This window comes from Silene latifolia, chromosome 6 (genome assembly GCF_048544455.1).
Source record: "Silene latifolia isolate original U9 population chromosome 6, ASM4854445v1, whole genome shotgun sequence".
Taxonomy (NCBI): domain Eukaryota; kingdom Viridiplantae; phylum Streptophyta; class Magnoliopsida; order Caryophyllales; family Caryophyllaceae; genus Silene; species Silene latifolia.
This window is the reverse complement of record NC_133531.1, coordinates 36,941,894-36,949,545: the sequence shown is the minus strand read 5'-3', so window position 1 is coordinate 36,949,545 and position 7,652 is coordinate 36,941,894.

Below are 7,652 nucleotides of genomic sequence, written 5' to 3'. Positions count from 1 at the left end.
TTATGCGAATCCCGATGATGCAAAAATGTTAACTTGGCATGAAACAGGAAGAATAAATGATGGAAAGCTAAGACACCCGGCAGATGGTAAGCAACGGAAATCGTTCGACGCTAAGTATCCCGAGTTCGGCAATGAACCTAGAAACTTACTTCTAGCGCTGTCCACTGATGGAATGAACCCACACGGAAACATGAGTAGCCAACATAGTACTTGGCCAGTAGTGTTTGCTATTTATAACTTACCTCCATATGTGTGCATGAAAAGAAAGTATTTGATGTTGTCGTTGTTAATTTCCGGCCCTAAACAACCTGGAAATGATATAGATGTATATTTGGAACCTCTTCTAGATGATTTGCGATTGTTGTGGGATAGTGGGATAGAAGTATTTGATGCATATAAGAACGAAACTTTCAATTTGAGAGTGATGTTATTGTGTACAATAACTGACTATCCGGCTTATGGCGACCTTTCTGGGCACACAGTTCATGGGAAAGAGGCTTGTCCATTGTGTGGGGAGGATATCGAGTCTGAATACTTGAAGTCTTCTCGTAAGTATGTGTATATGGGAAATAGGAGGTTCTTGTATCATGATCATTGTTATCGCAAGATGCAGAAAGCATTCAATGGAAGACAAGAACTTCGTCAACCTCCTAGAATTTTGAGCGGCTCTAAATTGTCTACTCGTGGGTATAAGAAAAGATCCATATTTTTTGATAAACTTCCATATTGGCCTGATCTGGAGGTCAGGCATTGCCTCGATTTCATGCACATTGAGAAAAATGTCTGTGATAATATTATCAATACCCTTCTGAATGTTCCTGGTAAAACAAAGGATAACGCCGCAACTAGGGAAGATATGAAAATGATGGGTATTAGGCTAGAGTTGGCACCACAGAAGAGAGGTAATCGTACATTTTTACCGCCAGCAGCTTTTACCCTTTCACGGAATGACAAAAAAGAGTTATGTGCATGCTTGAATGGAATTAAAGTGCCACATGGTTATTCGTCGAACATCAAAAGCCTAGTGTCGATGCAAGACCTAAAACTCATCGGGTTAAAGTCACATGATTGTCACACTTTGATGCAACAATTACTACCTGTGGCTATTCGTTCCATTTTACCTGAAAAGGTAAGATATGCTATAACTAGATTCTGTCTCTTCTTCCAGTTCATATGCGAGAAAGTCATCGATCCCGATGACGCGGATTCATTGCAGGACCTCGTTGTAACCTCTCTTTGTCAGTTGGAAATGTATTTTCCACCCTCTTTCTTCACTATCATGATTCATCTGACCATTCACTTGGTTAAGGAGATTTTGTACCTTGGGCCCGTGTACTTGAGATACCAGTATCCTTTCGAAAGATTGATGAAAGTCTACAAGGACTATACATCTAATCGGTATCGTCCGGAAGGTTGTATTGATGAACGCGCTATTTTAGACGAAGCTCTTTCATATTGTTACGCTCATCTATTCCCTGAGGAGTTGATTGGCGTTCCTAAGAATCGTCATAGTGATTGGATGACCGGAAAAGGTATTAGGGGCCGGGTTGAAAAAATTGTGACACGTGAAATGTTGCATTTAGCACACACGTATGTGCTAAACAACGAAGATGAGGTGCAACCTTATATTCAAAAACACAAAGATGAGCTCAAATACGATCACCCAAACAAGACCGAAAAGTGGATTGGGAACGAGCATACGAAGACGTTTGCAGAGTGGTTTAGGAATATTGTCTTAGAGTGTACTGATCAAACTGGTGATGACATCTCTCCTAGGTTACTACGTCTTGGTTTAGGTCCAAATGCCAGGGTCACCTTTTACAACAGTTTTGCCATTAATGGATATACTTTTTACACCCGCGAGCAAGATGAGTTGAGCACAATGCAAAATAGTGGTGTGAGTTCTGAATTTGAGGCAATGCACTTTGCTACTTTAAAAGATAAAAAGCCTATTTGGGGAAAATGCCTTTATTATGGTGTTATTCAAGAAATATTGGTACTAGATTACATTGATTTCACAATGCCTTTGTTTCGATGTAATCAAGTTGATAACAACATCCATTGTGTCCGAAAGGATAAGATGGGATTTACGTTGGTCAATCTGAGTAAGGTTGGCAATAATAAGGATGATCCTTTCATAATGGCATCCCAAGCTAAACAAGTGTTCTATGTCACCGATCCTATGGATAAGAAGTGGTATGTTGTACTGTCTATAAGGAGTAGAAGGAGTAGTCCATCCGATAATGGTGATGACGATCAGGATGTCGTTTTTGAGGAAATGGATCAGTCTACCACTGTATCTTATTTCGACGATGTTGACACTGATCATGAGGACACTGAAAGCATCTATATGCGTGATGACCATGGTGAAGGTATTTGGGTTAACGAAGAAACTATGACATCCAAGAAACGTCCCTGATCCTGAGATAGTTCATCAGGACACAGTGATATGGACGACCAACATTTTGAGTCATTTTCAGACCAATAATTTGATGGTTTAATTTATTGGTAAATCAATAACGGTCATTATATTGTTAAATAAAAATTCCCAAATTTGCATGGCGTGGTAAATCCTGTAGCTTAGATATGCAAAAGATGCATGCATGCTTTGGTGTTGTCTTATTTTCTTGATCTTATTATTAGATGTGGATCTTTGGTGTTGAAATTGCTTGAATAATGTTGCAAAGATATGGTGCTTCTCAACATACAGTATGTATTGTTACAGGTTTGGACTGTAATGGAATTACAGTAATTTTTTTAAAAAAAAAAGGTTCAACAATAACAACGGTTATATTTAAATTACCCGTTGTTAATACTTTCAACAACGGGTGTAGTACCTCTACCCGTTGTCAATGATTTTTTTGACATATTTCATTTGGCGCAAATTTGGTGAAAATATATTACAGCGGGTATATTTTAACCGTTGTAATAAACTTTTGACAACGGTTGACTTTTATTGACCCGTTGTTATTAACATATAACAACGGTTCTTTTTTGAGCACCCGTTGTCAATAGTTTGTCTTAATAAAAAACTAATTTAGAAACCCATACAGCATGCCATACACAAACACACACAACATTAGTTCAACCGTTGGTATCCTGAGTTAATTCTTCTCTCTTCCTCGCTTTCTACATTCTCGTTGCCGGCTGTCGCCCAATTTCCGACGCCCAGATTCCGTTGCCTTCCCTCATCATCCTGCTCGTTCTCTTTATCATCATCATCATCAGGTATGTTCACTTTAATTTTGTGTTTCGTTATTAGGGTTTTAAGACGATCATCTTTTTTCTTTTTCATGCATCTGTTTGTTTTTCGTCTTCTTTGTTATCTTTATCATCCCGCATCATCTACTTCACTCCTCTTATTAGGGTTTAGGATTTTAGAAGCTCAATCTATTGTTTTAAATTTTCAATCCTATTAGGGTTTAGGGTTTTAGATAATACTCTGCATGTACGTTGTTAAGTTGTTCATTTCCTATATCATTCATATTTGGGTTTTAGGATTATCATGGGTGAAAAACGTAAAAGAAGTCAAAAGAATAATAAGCCTCAGGATAATAAGCCTGGTGAGAGGGGTGCTACGAAGTGCCAGAAAGTCCTTACAAACTATAGCCGCTAAACAGTAGTTGGAAATAAAATGGAGTGAGATGGGTTTCCCTACTGGTCCAAATGCGGGTTTTTTCTCCAGTTGGATTGGTACTTGCACAAGACAGTTTGTGCCTATCCATTTAGATGATTTTAGAAATTTGAATCCAAAATTGGCGGAGTTATACTTGGCTCGTGTAAAGGAAGGCTTTATTATACCCGATGAAAGCCATGATAGGTATTTAATGCATAAGGCAGCGGATGTCCACATGCAGTGGGGGTGTGACGTTGCTAGGGATTGGTTGTATGTGGACAAGGCAACGGGGGAGATGCGTAAGAGCCCACCGGAAAACAAGTGTCCCACCATCAAGCAGGAACAATGGGATCTTTTCAAAAAGATGAGAACTACTGAGAAGTTTCAGGTTAAATATCCTCGCCTTTTAACGATTTACCTATCATTTTTTTAATTAATGAGTCCTTTATATAATATTTTTATTATCTCATCTACTTGCGCTTTTATATAATTATTTGAAAGCCGTTTGCAGAAGAAATCGTGCTAACATTTCATGCAAGAATGGGAAATGGTATGGTTCTCGAGGCGGTTACAGAAAGATAGAAGATAACCTCGTAAGTAGCATGCATTATTCCCCTGTGAGACTTTATTTTTTTAATCACAGTTGGACTTGAATTGATACACATCTACGTGTACAAATGTTACCATGTTAATGTGTAGGTGGCAAAGGGAGTGAAAGAGGTGGATCGGCATGTAACTTATAAAGAAGGGCACACGCCTAAAGTGTGACACCCATAAATAACGCGATAAATTAACACCTAAAATCTACGGAAAAACTGGTAGGTTATGTTTGTAATTGGTCCAACTATATAAAAACCTGTAATTTCAAAAATTTTTCTAAACCAAACACAACATTTCCAACATTCCCAAGAGGCGGGTGCCAAAACCTGCAATGCTAATGAACTAATTTACATGTCAAAGCTAACGATAAGAAAATGTAATGATACAAACCCAAAATAGAAAAGGGAGACATATGTCCCTTCAAATTATATACAAAACCAAAAGTTAAAAGGGTTACTATAAGAATAGCCAAAACTAGGTCCAAGGTTCCTTATGCTCACTAGCTCGTCTGTGACCCCAACAAAGCATCAACAACCTGTCAATCGCATTTTATACAAACACGAAAGCCACAATTCAGTGGGGAGTAACTTCGAGTCCTCCCAGCCACGAATCGTCAAAATTAATGTAACATGTAGTAAAACATGTAAACAAGATGATAATTAACCTAATTTCCAAGTATTATAACATATGAATACTAAATTGACCAATTTAAACTATCATGTGAAACATATAACAAATTGTAATCCAAACTTTATCAATTGTAACCGGCTTACATCTCACCTATTACAATTCATAAAGTCACCATACAAGAAAGGGCAATATATCAAAGACAGGCATAAGTTCTTAGCACGGTCAATAGTCACTCTGTAACTCGAGTCTATACCACGAGGTAGGGAAGGTAATCGAACCGGTATCTTGGCTCAGCGGTTAATATTAATAAAACATGGCCAAGACACAACACAACCCTAGCCTAAAATCTGCGCAGACCTAGACATGCGGATACACACCACCGCACCCAAGACCCACAATTTTTCTAAAACAAAGTGAGTACCCTAAGGAGTCCACCAAAGGGTTGGCTAGTACTTAAGCTGACCACTTACTATCAAAATAAGTAACGAGGTCATGCCCCAACTTGGATATAAATCCGCTAGTCAGGAACACAAAGGCTATCAAGCAGTGAATATATACTCGTCAAAGACTATAAAGACCTATCTATGATGAAGGCCGAAATACTCACCTAGGACCTAGTCCCAGCTAGTCCCAGCTTGAATACTTTAGCTCACACCACACAAGACAAGTAAGACACTCACTTAACCATAAGAGGGCAAAGAGTCCAACTTACTAACATAAATGCTAACATTCTATCATGTGAAAGGCTATATAAATGTCTATTCAGCATACAATCCAACAATAACCTCAATAAGTATTCAATACCAATTTCCAATTCTAACAATATTTACCATGTTAAAGGCTTTAGGGGAATCTAGGGCCATTTCTACATTATAAGACACTATTAAATTCAATCAGCTATACATGTGAACTAAAGCTTGATAAATGGCCTAAAACAAGAAAAAGGCCGATTATCTAATTCATATAAAATTTCATCCAACCGAATTTTTACCCGCAACCCCAGCCCTGCGACAGGTACGGGTTAAATTGCGGCTGACCAATCACTCAATTAACTGACATCGAATCAGTCAAAGGGACTAAGGCTCGCCGACAATCATCAAAACATGGCAATTATTGCTATAAAATTTACCTTGAGCCTAATCATTACAATTTCATCTTATAAACTATCCTAACATGTGATAACTATCAATATAAGCTTAATTTTACCAACCTCATTATCTTTACTACTAACATTATTCATTTTAAGCCTTTTTATTACCATTTCATTTTATAACCTATACTAACATATGCTAACTACCAATATAAGAATAATCTCTACTACTAGTATGATTCAATTTAAAAGTGTACTCATATGTGACTTATACAACTCTAACTTTAATTAACCCGAAATGACCAATATTGTACGAAAAACCGCGAAACAAGCAACGGACCAACCCGGGCCAACCCCAAGGCCTGCCGTGGCCTGCCGTGGGCCTGCCGGGCTGCTGGCCGTCACCCCTACACCACCATTTTTCCATTTTTGTTCAGTATAAGACCGTCTGAAACATAATTAATCGTTCCCAATACTAATATGTTAACTAAAACTAACAAAAATACATGGATTAAACATGCATGCAATTATTTTAACATGTAAAATTAACTACTTAATTAAAAATCACCAAAAACATACAAATAATAAAGCATGTGACGATTATTCGTCGAGTAACTCGAAATATGTTACCTTAAGCTAGAAAATGAGCAATTAGCACCTTAAAACCCAAACCCTAACTAGCAACTATCCGCTATCTTCGACAATATACGAGTCCCCAAACTCGTCCTCCCATTCTTCACCTAAATAAACAATAAAAACACACAAATAAGCATAAATACCGAAATTTACCCAAAATTCGTCTTAAAACAACTTCAAGAAAACTGAAATTAAAACATACTAGGTTGTAGATCTCGACGAGAGGATTCCGGAAATGTAAATTTCGTGAAAATCCGATAAGAAATGAGGAAGTTGTGACGATTTTTAGCTTGAAATGTATAAAAATGGTGTTTTGGTTTATTTAGAACAATGAAGAAGATGAAGGAAGGAAAGAAAATCAGAAAAAAAAAAGAAAGGAAGGGGGACTGGTCCGCGGGAAAGGGAGAAAGGAAAGGAGGGAGTCGGGTTTGAGTCGGGATTTTACGAGTCGGTTTTGGCTCGTTTCGATAATAATTAGAACCGTTGGTCAAATGCAAATTGCGACAAGACCAAAGTTCTTAAACACGAGATTACAAGAAAATTGAATACTCATACGACCCATTTCCAAATTCGTTTACCCAATGTTCAAAAGAATTGTCATTTTCCCCCGATATGCCCTTATTTCGAAATAAAAAGTTTTACACGGTTTAAACTATTTTTAAACATCTCGAAACTATCAAAATAAATACTTTTCTTCAAAATATAATAAAATTATATTTCTTTGAATTATTTTTACTTTAAATACTTAAATATCAAATTTTATTTGATTAATAAATTATTTTCGAAATATATTAACGGTCCGAAATTACGGGGCGTTACATAAAGGATCCCGGTCGCGTGACAAATATGATGAGGAAGTGTTGGCCAACATAGTAAGCATTATTTTATTAAGACGAGTTCATTACTAACTTTATTATTTTAGTCACAAATATAATTTGAAGTTTATTTAATATATTATAGGACAACGTATTGAAAGAGGTAGAAGAAGGGAAATTCACTCCCAGTGGTCGTAATGACGTTCTTGCTAGAGCGATCGGCCGACCCGAACATCCAGATCGTTTGAGGGGCGTCCGTTACGAG